Source organism: Pan paniscus, chromosome X (genome assembly GCF_029289425.2).
Source record: "Pan paniscus chromosome X, NHGRI_mPanPan1-v2.0_pri, whole genome shotgun sequence".
Taxonomy (NCBI): domain Eukaryota; kingdom Metazoa; phylum Chordata; class Mammalia; order Primates; family Hominidae; genus Pan; species Pan paniscus.
In genome coordinates, this window is record NC_073272.2 from 159,168,668 (window position 1) to 159,183,235 (window position 14,568).

Sequence of the window (14,568 nt, forward strand, 5' to 3'; positions counted from 1 at the left end):
TAGTGGTTTAGGTATTTCCACATTTATACAGAAAGTGGTGTAGATATTTCCACGTTTACAGAGATAGCGGTGTAGGTATTTCCACGTTTATACAGATAGCGGTGCAGATACTTCCACGTTTTTACAGATACCGGTGTAGATATTTCCACCTTTATAGAGATAGCAGTGTAGATATGTCCATGTTTATAGAGACAGCATTGTAGATATTTCCACATTTATACTGAAAGTGGTGTAGATATTTCCACGTTTATACAGACATCTGTGTAGATATTTCCACGTTCATAGAGATAGCGGTGTAGTTATTTCCATGTTTATAGAGACAGTGGTGTAGATATTTCCACGTTTACAGAGATAGCGGTGTAGATATTTCCATGTTTATAGAGACAGCGATGAAGTTATTTCCATGTTTATGCAGATAGCTTTGAAGATATTACCATGTTTATAGAAGCAGCGGTGTAGATATTTCCATGTTTATATAGGTCGCGGTGTAGTTATTTCCATGTTTATAGAGATGACTGTGTATATATTTCCAAGTTTACACAGATTACGGTGGAGATATTTCCGTGTTTATACAGATGGCGGTGTAGATATTACCATGTTTATACAGATAGCGGTTTAGATTTTTCCAAGTTTTTACAGAGAGTGGTGTAGATGTTTCCATATTGATACAGATAGCGGTGTAGGTATTTCCATATTTATATAGATACCGGTGTAGACCTTTCCATGTTTATACAGTTAGCGGTGTAGATATTTCCATGTTTATAGAGATAGCATTGTAGTTATTTCCATATTTATACATACAGCGGTGTAGGTATTTCCATGTTTATGCAGAGAGCGGTGTAGATATTTCTATGTTTATACAGACAGTGGTGTAGGTATTTCCATGTTTATAGAGATAGCGGTGTAGATATTTCCATGTTTACAAAGATAGCGGTGTAGATATTTTCATGTGTATACAGTTGGCAGTGAAGATATTTCCATGTTTATACAGATGGAGGTGTAGATATTTCCATGTTTATACAGATGGAGGTGTAGTTATTTCCATGTTTATACAGATGACTGTGTAGGTATTTGCATGTTTTTACAGCTGGCGGTGTAGATCCTTCCATATGTATACATATAGAGGTGTAGATATTTCCATGTTTATACAGATAGCGGTGTAGATATTTCTATCTTTATACAGATAGTGGTGTAGGTATTTCCATATTTTAGAGATAGCGGTATAGATAGTTCCATGTTTATACACATGGCTGTTTAAATATTTCCATGTGTATACGGATGGCAGTGAAGATATTTCCATGTTTATACAGATGGAGTTGTAGATATTTCCAAGTTTATACAGATGACTGTGTAGATATTTCCATGTTTATACAGATGGCCATGTAGATATTTCCATGTTTATACAGATGGCGGTGTAGATATTTAAATGTTCATACAGATGGTGGTGTAGATATTTCAATGTTTATACGGATGGCGGTGTAGATATTTCCATGTTTATGCAGAGGTCGGTGTAGATATTTCCATGTTTATGCAGATGGCGGTGTAGATATTCCCAAGTTTACAGAGATGGCGGTGCAGATATTTACATGTTTATACAGATACCGGTGTAGGTACTTCCATGTTTATACAGATAACGGTGTTGATATTTCCATGTTTATCGGGATAGCGGTGTAATTATTTCCATGTTTATAGAGATAGCGGTGTAGATATTTCCATGTTTATACAGAAGGCTCTGTAAATATTTCCGTGTTTATACAGATGGTGGTGTAGATATTTCCATATTTATTCAGATGACTGTGTAGGTATTTCCATCTGTATACAGATGGCAGTGTAGATATTTCCATGTTTATAGAGATGGCGTTGTAGATATGTCCATGTTTATACAGATAGCAGTGTAGACATTTCCGTGTTTATAGAGATAGCAGTGCAGATATTTCCTTGTTTATACAGATAGCAGGTGTAGATATTTCGATGTTTACAGAGATATCGTTATAGTTATTTCAATGTTTATACAGATAACGGTGTAGGTATTTGCATGTTTACACAGATAGCGGTGTAGATATTTCCATGTGTATATAGATGGCGGTGTAGGTATTTCCTTGTTTATACAGATAGCGGTGTAGATATTTTTATGTTTATAGAGGTAGCGGTGTAGATATTCCCAGGTTCATACAGATAGCGGTGTAGGTATTTCCATGTTTATAGACATAGAGGTGTAGATATTACCATGTTTATACAGATAGCGGTGTAGATATTTCCATGTATATACAGGTAGCGGTGTAGATATTTCCACGTTTATACAGATAGTGGTGTAGATATTTCCACGTTTATAGAGATAGCGGTGTAGATGTTTCCACATCTATACACATAGCGGTGTAGATATTTCCACATTTATACACATAGTGGTGTAGAAATTTCCTCGGATATAGAGATAGCGGTGTAGATATTTCAACGTTTGTTGACATAGCGGTGTAGATATTTCCACGTTTATACAGATAGCGGTTTAGATATTTCCATGTTTATAGAGACCGCGGTGTAGATATTTCCACGTTTATAGAGATAGCCGTGTAGATATTTCCATGTTTATGGAGGTAGCGTTGTAGATATTCCTATGTTCATACAAATAGCAGCGTATATGTATCCATGTTTATAGAGATAGCAGTGTAGATATTTCCATGTTTATAGAGACAGCGTTGTAGATATTTCCACGTTTATACAGATAGTGGTTTAGGTATTTCCACATTTATACAGAAAGTGGTGTAGATATTTCCACGTTTACAGAGATAGCGGTGTAGGTATTTCCACGTTTATACAGATAGCGGTGCAGATACTTCCACGTTTTTACAGATACCGGTGTAGATATTTCCACCTTTATAGAGATAGCAGTGTAGATATGTCCATGTTTATAGAGACAGCATTGTAGATATTTCCACATTTATACTGAAAGTGGTGTAGATATTTCCACGTTTATACAGACATCTGTGTAGATATTTCCACGTTCATAGAGATAGCGGTGTAGTTATTTCCATGTTTATAGAGACAGTGGTGTAGATATTTCCACGTTTACAGAGATAGCGGTGTAGATATTTCCATGTTTATAGAGACAGCGATGAAGTTATTTCCATGTTTATGCAGATAGCTTTGAAGATATTACCATGTTTATAGAAGCAGCGGTGTAGATATTTCCATGTTTATATAGGTCGCGGTGTAGTTATTTCCATGTTTATAGAGATGACTGTGTATATATTTCCAAGTTTACACAGATTACGGTGGAGATATTTCCGTGTTTATACAGATGGCGGTGTAGATATTACCATGTTTATACAGATAGCGGTTTAGATTTTTCCAAGTTTTTACAGAGAGTGGTGTAGATGTTTCCATATTGATACAGATAGCGGTGTAGGTATTTCCATATTTATATAGATACCGGTGTAGACCTTTCCATGTTTATACAGTTAGCGGTGTAGATATTTCCATGTTTATAGAGATAGCATTGTAGTTATTTCCATATTGATACATACAGCGGTGTAGATATTTCCATGTTTATACAGAGAGCGGTGTAGATATTTCTATGTTTATACAGACAGTGGTGTAGGTATTTCCATGTTTATAGAGATAGCGGTGTAGATATTTCCATGTTTACAAAGATAGCGGTGTAGCTATTTTCATGTGTATACAGTTGGCAGTGAAGATATTTCCATGTTTATACAGATGGAGGTGTAGATATTTCCATGTTTATACAGATGGAGGTGTAGTTATTTCCATGTTTATACAGATGACTGTGTAGGTATTTGCATGTTTTTACAGCTGGCGGTGTAGATCCTTCCATATTTATACATATAGAGGTGTAGATATTTCCATGTTTATACAGATAGCGGTGTAGATATTTCTATCTTTATACAGATAGTGGTGTAGGTATTTCCATATTTTAGAGATAGCGGTATAGATATTTCCATGTTTATACACATGGCTGTTTAAATATTTCCATGTGTATACGGATGGCAGTGAAGATATTTCCATGTTTATACAGATGGAGTTGTAGATATTTCCAAGTTTATACAGATGACTGTGTAGATATTTCCATGTTTATACAGATGGCGGTGTAGATATTTCCATGTTTATACAGATGGCGGTGTAGATATTTAAATGTTCATACAGATGGTGGTGTAGATATTTCAATGTTTATACGGATGGCGGTGTAGATATTTCCATGTTTATGCAGAGGTCGGTGTAGATATTTCCATGTTTATGCAGATGGCGGTGTAGATATTCCCAAGTTTACAGAGATGGCGGTGCAGATATTTACATGTTTATACAGATACCGGTGTAGGTACTTCCATGTTTATACAGATAACGGTGTTGATATTTCCATGTTTATCGGGATAGCGGTGTAATTATTTCCATGTTTATAGAGATAGCGGTGTAGATATTTCCATGTTTATACAGAAGGCTCTGTAAATATTTCCGTGTTTATACAGATGGTGGTGTAGATATTTCCATATTTATTCAGATGACTGTGTAGGTATTTCCATCTGTATACAGATGGCAGTGTAGATATTTCCATGTTTATAGAGATGGCGTTGTAGATATGTCCATGTTTATACAGATAGCAGTGTAGACATTTCCGTGTTTATAGAGATAGCAGTGCAGATATTTCCTTGTTTATACAGATAGCAGGTGTAGATATTTCGATGTTTACAGAGATATCGTTATAGTTATTTCAATGTTTATACAGATAACGGTGTAGGTATTTGCATGTTTACACAGATAGCGGTGTAGATATTTCCATGTGTATATAGATGGCGGTGTAGGTATTTCCTTGTTTATACAGATAGCGGTGTAGATATTTTTATGTTTATAGAGGTAGCGGTGTAGATATTCCCAGGTTCATACAGATAGCGGTGTAGGTATTTCCATGTTTATAGACATAGAGGTGTAGATATTACCATGTTTATACAGATAGCGGTGTAGATATTTCCATGTATATACAGGTAGCGGTGTAGATATTTCCACGTTTATACAGATAGTGGTGTAGATATTTCCACGTTTATAGAGATAGCGGTGTAGATGTTTCCACATCTATACACATAGCGGTGTAGATATTTCCACATTTATACACATAGTGGTGTAGAAATTTCCTCGGATATAGAGATAGCGGTGTAGATATTTCAACGTTTGTTGACATAGCGGTGTAGATATTTCCACGTTTATACAGATAGCGGTTTAGATATTTCCATGTTTATAGAGACCGCGGTGTAGATATTTCCACGTTTATAGAGATAGCCGTGTAGATATTTCCATGTTTATGGAGGTAGCGTTGTAGATATTCCTATGTTCATACAAATAGCAGCGTATATGTATCCATGTTTATAGAGATAGCAGTGTAGATATTTCCATGTTTATAGAGACAGCGTTGTAGATATTTCCACGTTTATACAGATAGTGGTTTAGGTATTTCCACATTTATACAGAAAGTGGTGTAGATATTTCCACGTTTACAGAGATAGCGGTGTAGGTATTTCCACGTTTATACAGATAGCGGTGCAGATACTTCCACGTTTTTACAGATACCGGTGTAGATATTTCCACCTTTATAGAGATAGCAGTGTAGATATGTCCATGTTTATAGAGACAGCATTGTAGATATTTCCACATTTATACTGAAAGTGGTGTAGATATTTCCACGTTTATACAGACATCTGTGTAGATATTTCCACGTTCATAGAGATAGCGGTGTAGTTATTTCCATGTTTATAGAGACAGTGGTGTAGATATTTCCACGTTTACAGAGATAGCGGTGTAGATATTTCCATGTTTATAGAGACAGCGATGAAGTTATTTCCATGTTTATGCAGATAGCTTTGAAGATATTACCATGTTTATAGAAGCAGCGGTGTAGATATTTCCATGTTTATATAGGTCGCGGTGTAGTTATTTCCATGTTTATAGAGATGACTGTGTATATATTTCCAAGTTTACACAGATTACGGTGGAGATATTTCCGTGTTTATACAGATGGCGGTGTAGATATTACCATGTTTATACAGATAGCGGTTTAGATTTTTCCAAGTTTTTACAGAGAGTGGTGTAGATGTTTCCATATTGATACAGATAGCGGTGTAGGTATTTCCATATTTATATAGATACCGGTGTAGACCTTTCCATGTTTATACAGTTAGCGGTGTAGATATTTCCATGTTTATAGAGATAGCATTGTAGTTATTTCCATATTTATACATACAGCGGTGTAGGTATTTCCATGTTTATGCAGAGAGCGGTGTAGATATTTCTATGTTTATACAGACAGTGGTGTAGGTATTTCCATGTTTATAGAGATAGCGGTGTAGATATTTCCATGTTTACAAAGATAGCGGTGTAGATATTTTCATGTGTATACAGTTGGCAGTGAAGATATTTCCATGTTTATACAGATGGAGGTGTAGATATTTCCATGTTTATACAGATGGAGGTGTAGTTATTTCCATGTTTATACAGATGACTGTGTAGGTATTTGCATGTTTTTACAGCTGGCGGTGTAGATCCTTCCATATGTATACATATAGAGGTGTAGATATTTCCATGTTTATACAGATAGCGGTGTAGATATTTCTATCTTTATACAGATAGTGGTGTAGGTATTTCCATATTTTAGAGATAGCGGTATAGATAGTTCCATGTTTATACACATGGCTGTTTAAATATTTCCATGTGTATACGGATGGCAGTGAAGATATTTCCATGTTTATACAGATGGAGTTGTAGATATTTCCAAGTTTATACAGATGACTGTGTAGATATTTCCATGTTTATACAGATGGCCATGTAGATATTTCCATGTTTATACAGATGGCGGTGTAGATATTTAAATGTTCATACAGATGGTGGTGTAGATATTTCAATGTTTATACGGATGGCGGTGTAGATATTTCCATGTTTATGCAGAGGTCGGTGTAGATATTTCCATGTTTATGCAGATGGCGGTGTAGATATTCCCAAGTTTACAGAGATGGCGGTGCAGATATTTACATGTTTATACAGATACCGGTGTAGGTACTTCCATGTTTATACAGATAACGGTGTTGATATTTCCATGTTTATCGGGATAGCGGTGTAATTATTTCCATGTTTATAGAGATAGCGGTGTAGATATTTCCATGTTTATACAGAAGGCTCTGTAAATATTTCCGTGTTTATACAGATGGTGGTGTAGATATTTCCATATTTATTCAGATGACTGTGTAGGTATTTCCATCTGTATACAGATGGCAGTGTAGATATTTCCATGTTTATAGAGATGGCGTTGTAGATATGTCCATGTTTATACAGATAGCAGTGTAGACATTTCCGTGTTTATAGAGATAGCAGTGCAGATATTTCCTTGTTTATACAGATAGCAGGTGTAGATATTTCGATGTTTACAGAGATATCGTTATAGTTATTTCAATGTTTATACAGATAACGGTGTAGGTATTTGCATGTTTACACAGATAGCGGTGTAGATATTTCCATGTGTATATAGATGGCGGTGTAGGTATTTCCTTGTTTATACAGATAGCGGTGTAGATATTTTTATGTTTATAGAGGTAGCGGTGTAGATATTCCCAGGTTCATACAGATAGCGGTGTAGGTATTTCCATGTTTATAGACATAGAGGTGTAGATATTACCATGTTTATACAGATAGCGGTGTAGATATTTCCATGTATATACAGGTAGCGGTGTAGATATTTCCACGTTTATACAGATAGTGGTGTAGATATTTCCACGTTTATAGAGATAGCGGTGTAGATGTTTCCACATCTATACACATAGCGGTGTAGATATTTCCACATTTATACACATAGTGGTGTAGAAATTTCCTCGGATATAGAGATAGCGGTGTAGATATTTCAACGTTTGTTGACATAGCGGTGTAGATATTTCCACGTTTATACAGATAGCGGTTTAGATATTTCCATGTTTATAGAGACCGCGGTGTAGATATTTCCACGTTTATAGAGATAGCCGTGTAGATATTTCCATGTTTATGGAGGTAGCGTTGTAGATATTCCTATGTTCATACAAATAGCAGCGTATATGTATCCATGTTTATAGAGATAGCAGTGTAGATATTTCCATGTTTATAGAGACAGCGTTGTAGATATTTCCACGTTTATACAGATAGTGGTTTAGGTATTTCCACATTTATACAGAAAGTGGTGTAGATATTTCCACGTTTACAGAGATAGCGGTGTAGGTATTTCCACGTTTATACAGATAGCGGTGCAGATACTTCCACGTTTTTACAGATACCGGTGTAGATATTTCCACCTTTATAGAGATAGCAGTGTAGATATGTCCATGTTTATAGAGACAGCATTGTAGATATTTCCACATTTATACTGAAAGTGGTGTAGATATTTCCACGTTTATACAGACATCTGTGTAGATATTTCCACGTTCATAGAGATAGCGGTGTAGTTATTTCCATGTTTATAGAGACAGTGGTGTAGATATTTCCACGTTTACAGAGATAGCGGTGTAGATATTTCCATGTTTATAGAGACAGCGATGAAGTTATTTCCATGTTTATGCAGATAGCTTTGAAGATATTACCATGTTTATAGAAGCAGCGGTGTAGATATTTCCATGTTTATATAGGTCGCGGTGTAGTTATTTCCATGTTTATAGAGATGACTGTGTATATATTTCCAAGTTTACACAGATTACGGTGGAGATATTTCCGTGTTTATACAGATGGCGGTGTAGATATTACCATGTTTATACAGATAGCGGTTTAGATTTTTCCAAGTTTTTACAGAGAGTGGTGTAGATGTTTCCATATTGATACAGATAGCGGTGTAGGTATTTCCATATTTATATAGATACCGGTGTAGACCTTTCCATGTTTATACAGTTAGCGGTGTAGATATTTCCATGTTTATAGAGATAGCATTGTAGTTATTTCCATATTTATACATACAGCGGTGTAGGTATTTCCATGTTTATGCAGAGAGCGGTGTAGATATTTCTATGTTTATACAGACAGTGGTGTAGGTATTTCCATGTTTATAGAGATAGCGGTGTAGATATTTCCATGTTTACAAAGATAGCGGTGTAGATATTTTCATGTGTATACAGTTGGCAGTGAAGATATTTCCATGTTTATACAGATGGAGGTGTAGATATTTCCATGTTTATACAGATGGAGGTGTAGTTATTTCCATGTTTATACAGATGACTGTGTAGGTATTTGCATGTTTTTACAGCTGGCGGTGTAGATCCTTCCATATGTATACATATAGAGGTGTAGATATTTCCATGTTTATACAGATAGCGGTGTAGATATTTCTATCTTTATACAGATAGTGGTGTAGGTATTTCCATATTTTAGAGATAGCGGTATAGATAGTTCCATGTTTATACACATGGCTGTTTAAATATTTCCATGTGTATACGGATGGCAGTGAAGATATTTCCATGTTTATACAGATGGAGTTGTAGATATTTCCAAGTTTATACAGATGACTGTGTAGATATTTCCATGTTTATACAGATGGCCGTGTAGATATTTCCATGTTTATACAGATGGCGGTGTAGATATTTAAATGTTCATACAGATGGTGGTGTAGATATTTCAATGTTTATACGGATGGCGGTGTAGATATTTCCATGTTTATGCAGAGGTCGGTGTAGATATTTCCATGTTTATGCAGATGGCGGTGTAGATATTCCCAAGTTTACAGAGATGGCGGTGCAGATATTTACATGTTTATACAGATACCGGTGTAGGTACTTCCATGTTTATACAGATAACGGTGTTGATATTTCCATGTTTATCGGGATAGCGGTGTAATTATTTCCATGTTTATAGAGATAGCGGTGTAGATATTTCCATGTTTATACAGAAGGCTCTGTAAATATTTCCGTGTTTATACAGATGGTGGTGTAGATATTTCCATATTTATTCAGATGACTGTGTAGGTATTTCCATCTGTATACAGATGGCAGTGTAGATATTTCCATGTTTATAGAGATGGCGTTGTAGATATGTCCATGTTTATACAGATAGCAGTGTAGACATTTCCGTGTTTATAGAGATAGCAGTGCAGATATTTCCTTGTTTATACAGATAGCAGGTGTAGATATTTCGATGTTTACAGAGATATCGTTATAGTTATTTCAATGTTTATACAGATAACGGTGTAGGTATTTGCATGTTTACACAGATAGCGGTGTAGATATTTCCATGTGTATATAGATGGCGGTGTAGGTATTTCCTTGTTTATACAGATAGCGGTGTAGATATTTTTATGTTTATAGAGGTAGCGGTGTAGATATTCCCAGGTTCATACAGATAGCGGTGTAGGTATTTCCATGTTTATAGACATAGAGGTGTAGATATTACCATGTTTATACAGATAGCGGTGTAGATATTTCCATGTATATACAGGTAGCGGTGTAGATATTTCCACGTTTATACAGATAGTGGTGTAGATATTTCCACGTTTATAGAGATAGCGGTGTAGATGTTTCCACATCTATACACATAGCGGTGTAGATATTTCCACATTTATACACATAGTGGTGTAGAAATTTCCTCGGATATAGAGATAGCGGTGTAGATATTTCAACGTTTGTTGACATAGCGGTGTAGATATTTCCACGTTTATACAGATAGCGGTTTAGATATTTCCATGTTTATAGAGACCGCGGTGTAGATATTTCCACGTTTATAGAGATAGCCGTGTAGATATTTCCATGTTTATGGAGGTAGCGTTGTAGATATTCCTATGTTCATACAAATAGCAGCGTATATGTATCCATGTTTATAGAGATAGCAGTGTAGATATTTCCATGTTTATAGAGACAGCGTTGTAGATATTTCCACGTTTATAGAGATAGTGGTTTAGGTATTTCCACATTTATACAGAAAGTGGTGTAGATATTTCCACGTTTACAGAGATAGCGGTGTAGGTATTTCCACGTTTATACAGATAGCGGTGCAGATACTTCCACGTTTTTACAGATACCGGTGTAGATATTTCCACCTTTATAGAGATAGCAGTGTAGATATGTCCATGTTTATAGAGACAGCATTGTAGATATTTCCACATTTATACTGAAAGTGGTGTAGATATTTCCACGTTTATACAGACATCTGTGTAGATATTTCCACGTTCATAGAGATAGCGGTGTAGTTATTTCCATGTTTATAGAGACAGTGGTGTAGATATTTCCACGTTTACAGAGATAGCGGTGTAGATATTTCCATGTTTATAGAGACAGCGATGTAGTTATTTCCATGTTTATGCAGATTGCTTTGAAGATATTACCATGTTTATAGAAGCAGCGGTGTAGATATTTCCATGTTTATACGGATAGCGGTGTAGATATTTCAATGTTTATATAGATAGCGGTGTAGATATCTCCATGTTTATATAGGTCGCGGTGTAGTTATTTCCATGTTTATAGAGATGACTGTGTATATATTTCCAAGTTTACACAGATTACGGTGGAGATATTTCCATGTTTATACAGATGGCGGTGTAGATATTACCATGTTTATACAGATAGCGGTTTAGATTTTTCCAAGTTTTTACAGAGAGTGGTGTAGATGTTTCCATATTGATACAGATAGCGGTGTAGGTATTTCCATATTTATATAGATACCGGTGTAGACCTTTCCATGTTTATACAGTTAGCGGTGTAGATATTTCCATGTTTATAGAGATAGCATTGTAGTTATTTCCATATTGATACATACAGCGGTGTAGATATTTCCATGTTTATACAGAGAGCGGTGTAGATATTTCTATGTTTATACAGACAGTGGTGTAGGTATTTCCATGTTTATAGAGATAGCGGTGTAGATATTTCCATGTTTACAAAGATAGCGGTGTAGCTATTTTCATGTGTATACAGTTGGCAGTGAAGATATTTCCATGTTTATACAGATGGAGGTGTAGATATTTCCATGTTTATACAGATGGAGGTGTAGTTATTTCCATGTTTATACAGATGACTGTGTAGGTATTTGCATGTTTTTACAGCTGGCGGTGTAGATCCTTCCATATTTATACATATAGAGGTGTAGATATTTCCATGTTTATACAGATAGCGGTGTAGATATTTCTATCTTTATACAGATAGTGGTGTAGGTATTTCCATATTTTAGAGATAGCGGTATAGATATTTCCATGTTTATACACATGGCTGTTTAAATATTTCCATGTGTATACGGATGGCAGTGAAGATATTTCCATGTTTATACAGATGGAGTTGTAGATATTTCCAAGTTTATACAGATGACTGTGTAGATATTTCCATGTTTATACAGATGGCGGTGTAGATATTTCCATGTTTATACAGATGGCGGTGTAGATATTTAAATGTTCATACAGATGGTGGTGTAGATATTTCAATGTTTATACGGATGGCGGTGTAGATATTTCCATGTTTATGCAGAGGTCGGTGTAGATATTTCCATGTTTATGCAGATGGCGGTGTAGATATTCCCAAGTTTACAGAGATGGCGGTGCAGATATTTACATGTTTATACAGATACCGGTGTAGGTACTTCCATGTTTATACAGATAACGGTGTTGATATTTCCATGTTTATCGGGATAGCGGTGTAATTATTTCCATGTTTATAGAGATAGCGGTGTAGATATTTCCATGTTTATACAGAAGGCTCTGTAAATATTTCCGTGTTTATACAGATGGTGGTGTAGATATTTCCATATTTATTCAGATGACTGTGTAGGTATTTCCATCTGTATACAGATGGCAGTGTAGATATTTCCATGTTTATAGAGATGGCGTTGTAGATATGTCCATGTTTATACAGATAGCAGTGTAGACATTTCCGTGTTTATAGAGATAGCAGTGCAGATATTTCCTTGTTTATACAGATAGCAGGTGTAGATATTTCGATGTTTACAGAGATATCGTTATAGTTATTTCAATGTTTATACAGATAACGGTGTAGGTATTTGCATGTTTACACAGATAGCGGTGTAGATATTTCCATGTGTATATAGATGGCGGTGTAGGTATTTCCTTGTTTATACAGATAGCGGTGTAGATATTTTTATGTTTATAGAGGTAGCGGTGTAGATATTCCCAGGTTCATACAGATAGCGGTGTAGGTATTTCCATGTTTATAGACATAGAGGTGTAGATATTACCATGTTTATACAGATAGCGGTGTAGATATTTCCATGTATATACAGGTAGCGGTGTAGATATTTCCACGTTTATACAGATAGTGGTGTAGATATTTCCACGTTTATAGAGATAGCGGTGTAGATGTTTCCACATCTATACACATAGCGGTGTAGATATTTCCACATTTATACACATAGTGGTGTAGAAATTTCCTCGGATATAGAGATAGCGGTGTAGATATTTCAACGTTTGTTGACATAGCGGTGTAGATATTTCCACGTTTATACAGATAGCGGTTTAGATATTTCCATGTTTATAGAGACCGCGGTGTAGATATTTCCACGTTTATAGAGATAGCCGTGTAGATATTTCCATGTTTATGGAGGTAGCGTTGTAGATATTCCTATGTTCATACAAATAGCAGCGTATATGTATCCATGTTTATAGAGATAGCAGTGTAGATATTTCCATGTTTATAGAGACAGCGTTGTAGATATTTCCACGTTTATAGAGATAGTGGTTTAGGTATTTCCACATTTATACAGAAAGTGGTGTAGATATTTCCACGTTTACAGAGATAGCGGTGTAGGTATTTCCACGTTTATACAGATAGCGGTGCAGATACTTCCACGTTTTTACAGATACCGGTGTAGATATTTCCACCTTTATAGAGATAGCAGTGTAGATATGTCCATGTTTATAGAGACAGCATTGTAGATATTTCCACATTTATACTGAAAGTGGTGTAGATATTTCCACGTTTATACAGACATCTGTGTAGATATTTCCACGTTCATAGAGATAGCGGTGTAGTTATTTCCATGTTTATAGAGACAGTGGTGTAGATATTTCCACGTTTACAGAGATAGCGGTGTAGATATTTCCATGTTTATAGAGACAGCGATGAAGTTATTTCCATGTTTATGCAGATAGCATTGAAGATATTACCATGTTTATAGAAGCAGCGGTGTAGATATTTCCATGTTTATATAGGTCGCGGTGTAGTTATTTCCATGTTTATAGAGATGACTGTGTATATATTTCCAAGTTTACACAGATTACGGTGGAGATATTTCCGTGTTTATACAGATGGCGGTGTAGATATTACCATGTTTATACAGATAGCGGTTTAGATTTTTCCAAGTTTTTACAGAGAGTGGTGTAGATGTTTCCATATTGATACAGATAGCGGTGTAGGTATTTCCATATTTATATAGATACCGGTGTAGACCTTTCCATGTTTATACAGTTAGCGGTGTAGATATTTCCATGTTTATAGAGATAGCATTGTAGTTATTTCCATATTTATACATACAGCGGTGTAGGTATTTCCATGTTTATGCAGAGAGCGGTGTAGATATTTCTATGTTTATACAGACAGTGGTGTAGGTATTTCCATGTTTATAGAGATAGCGGTG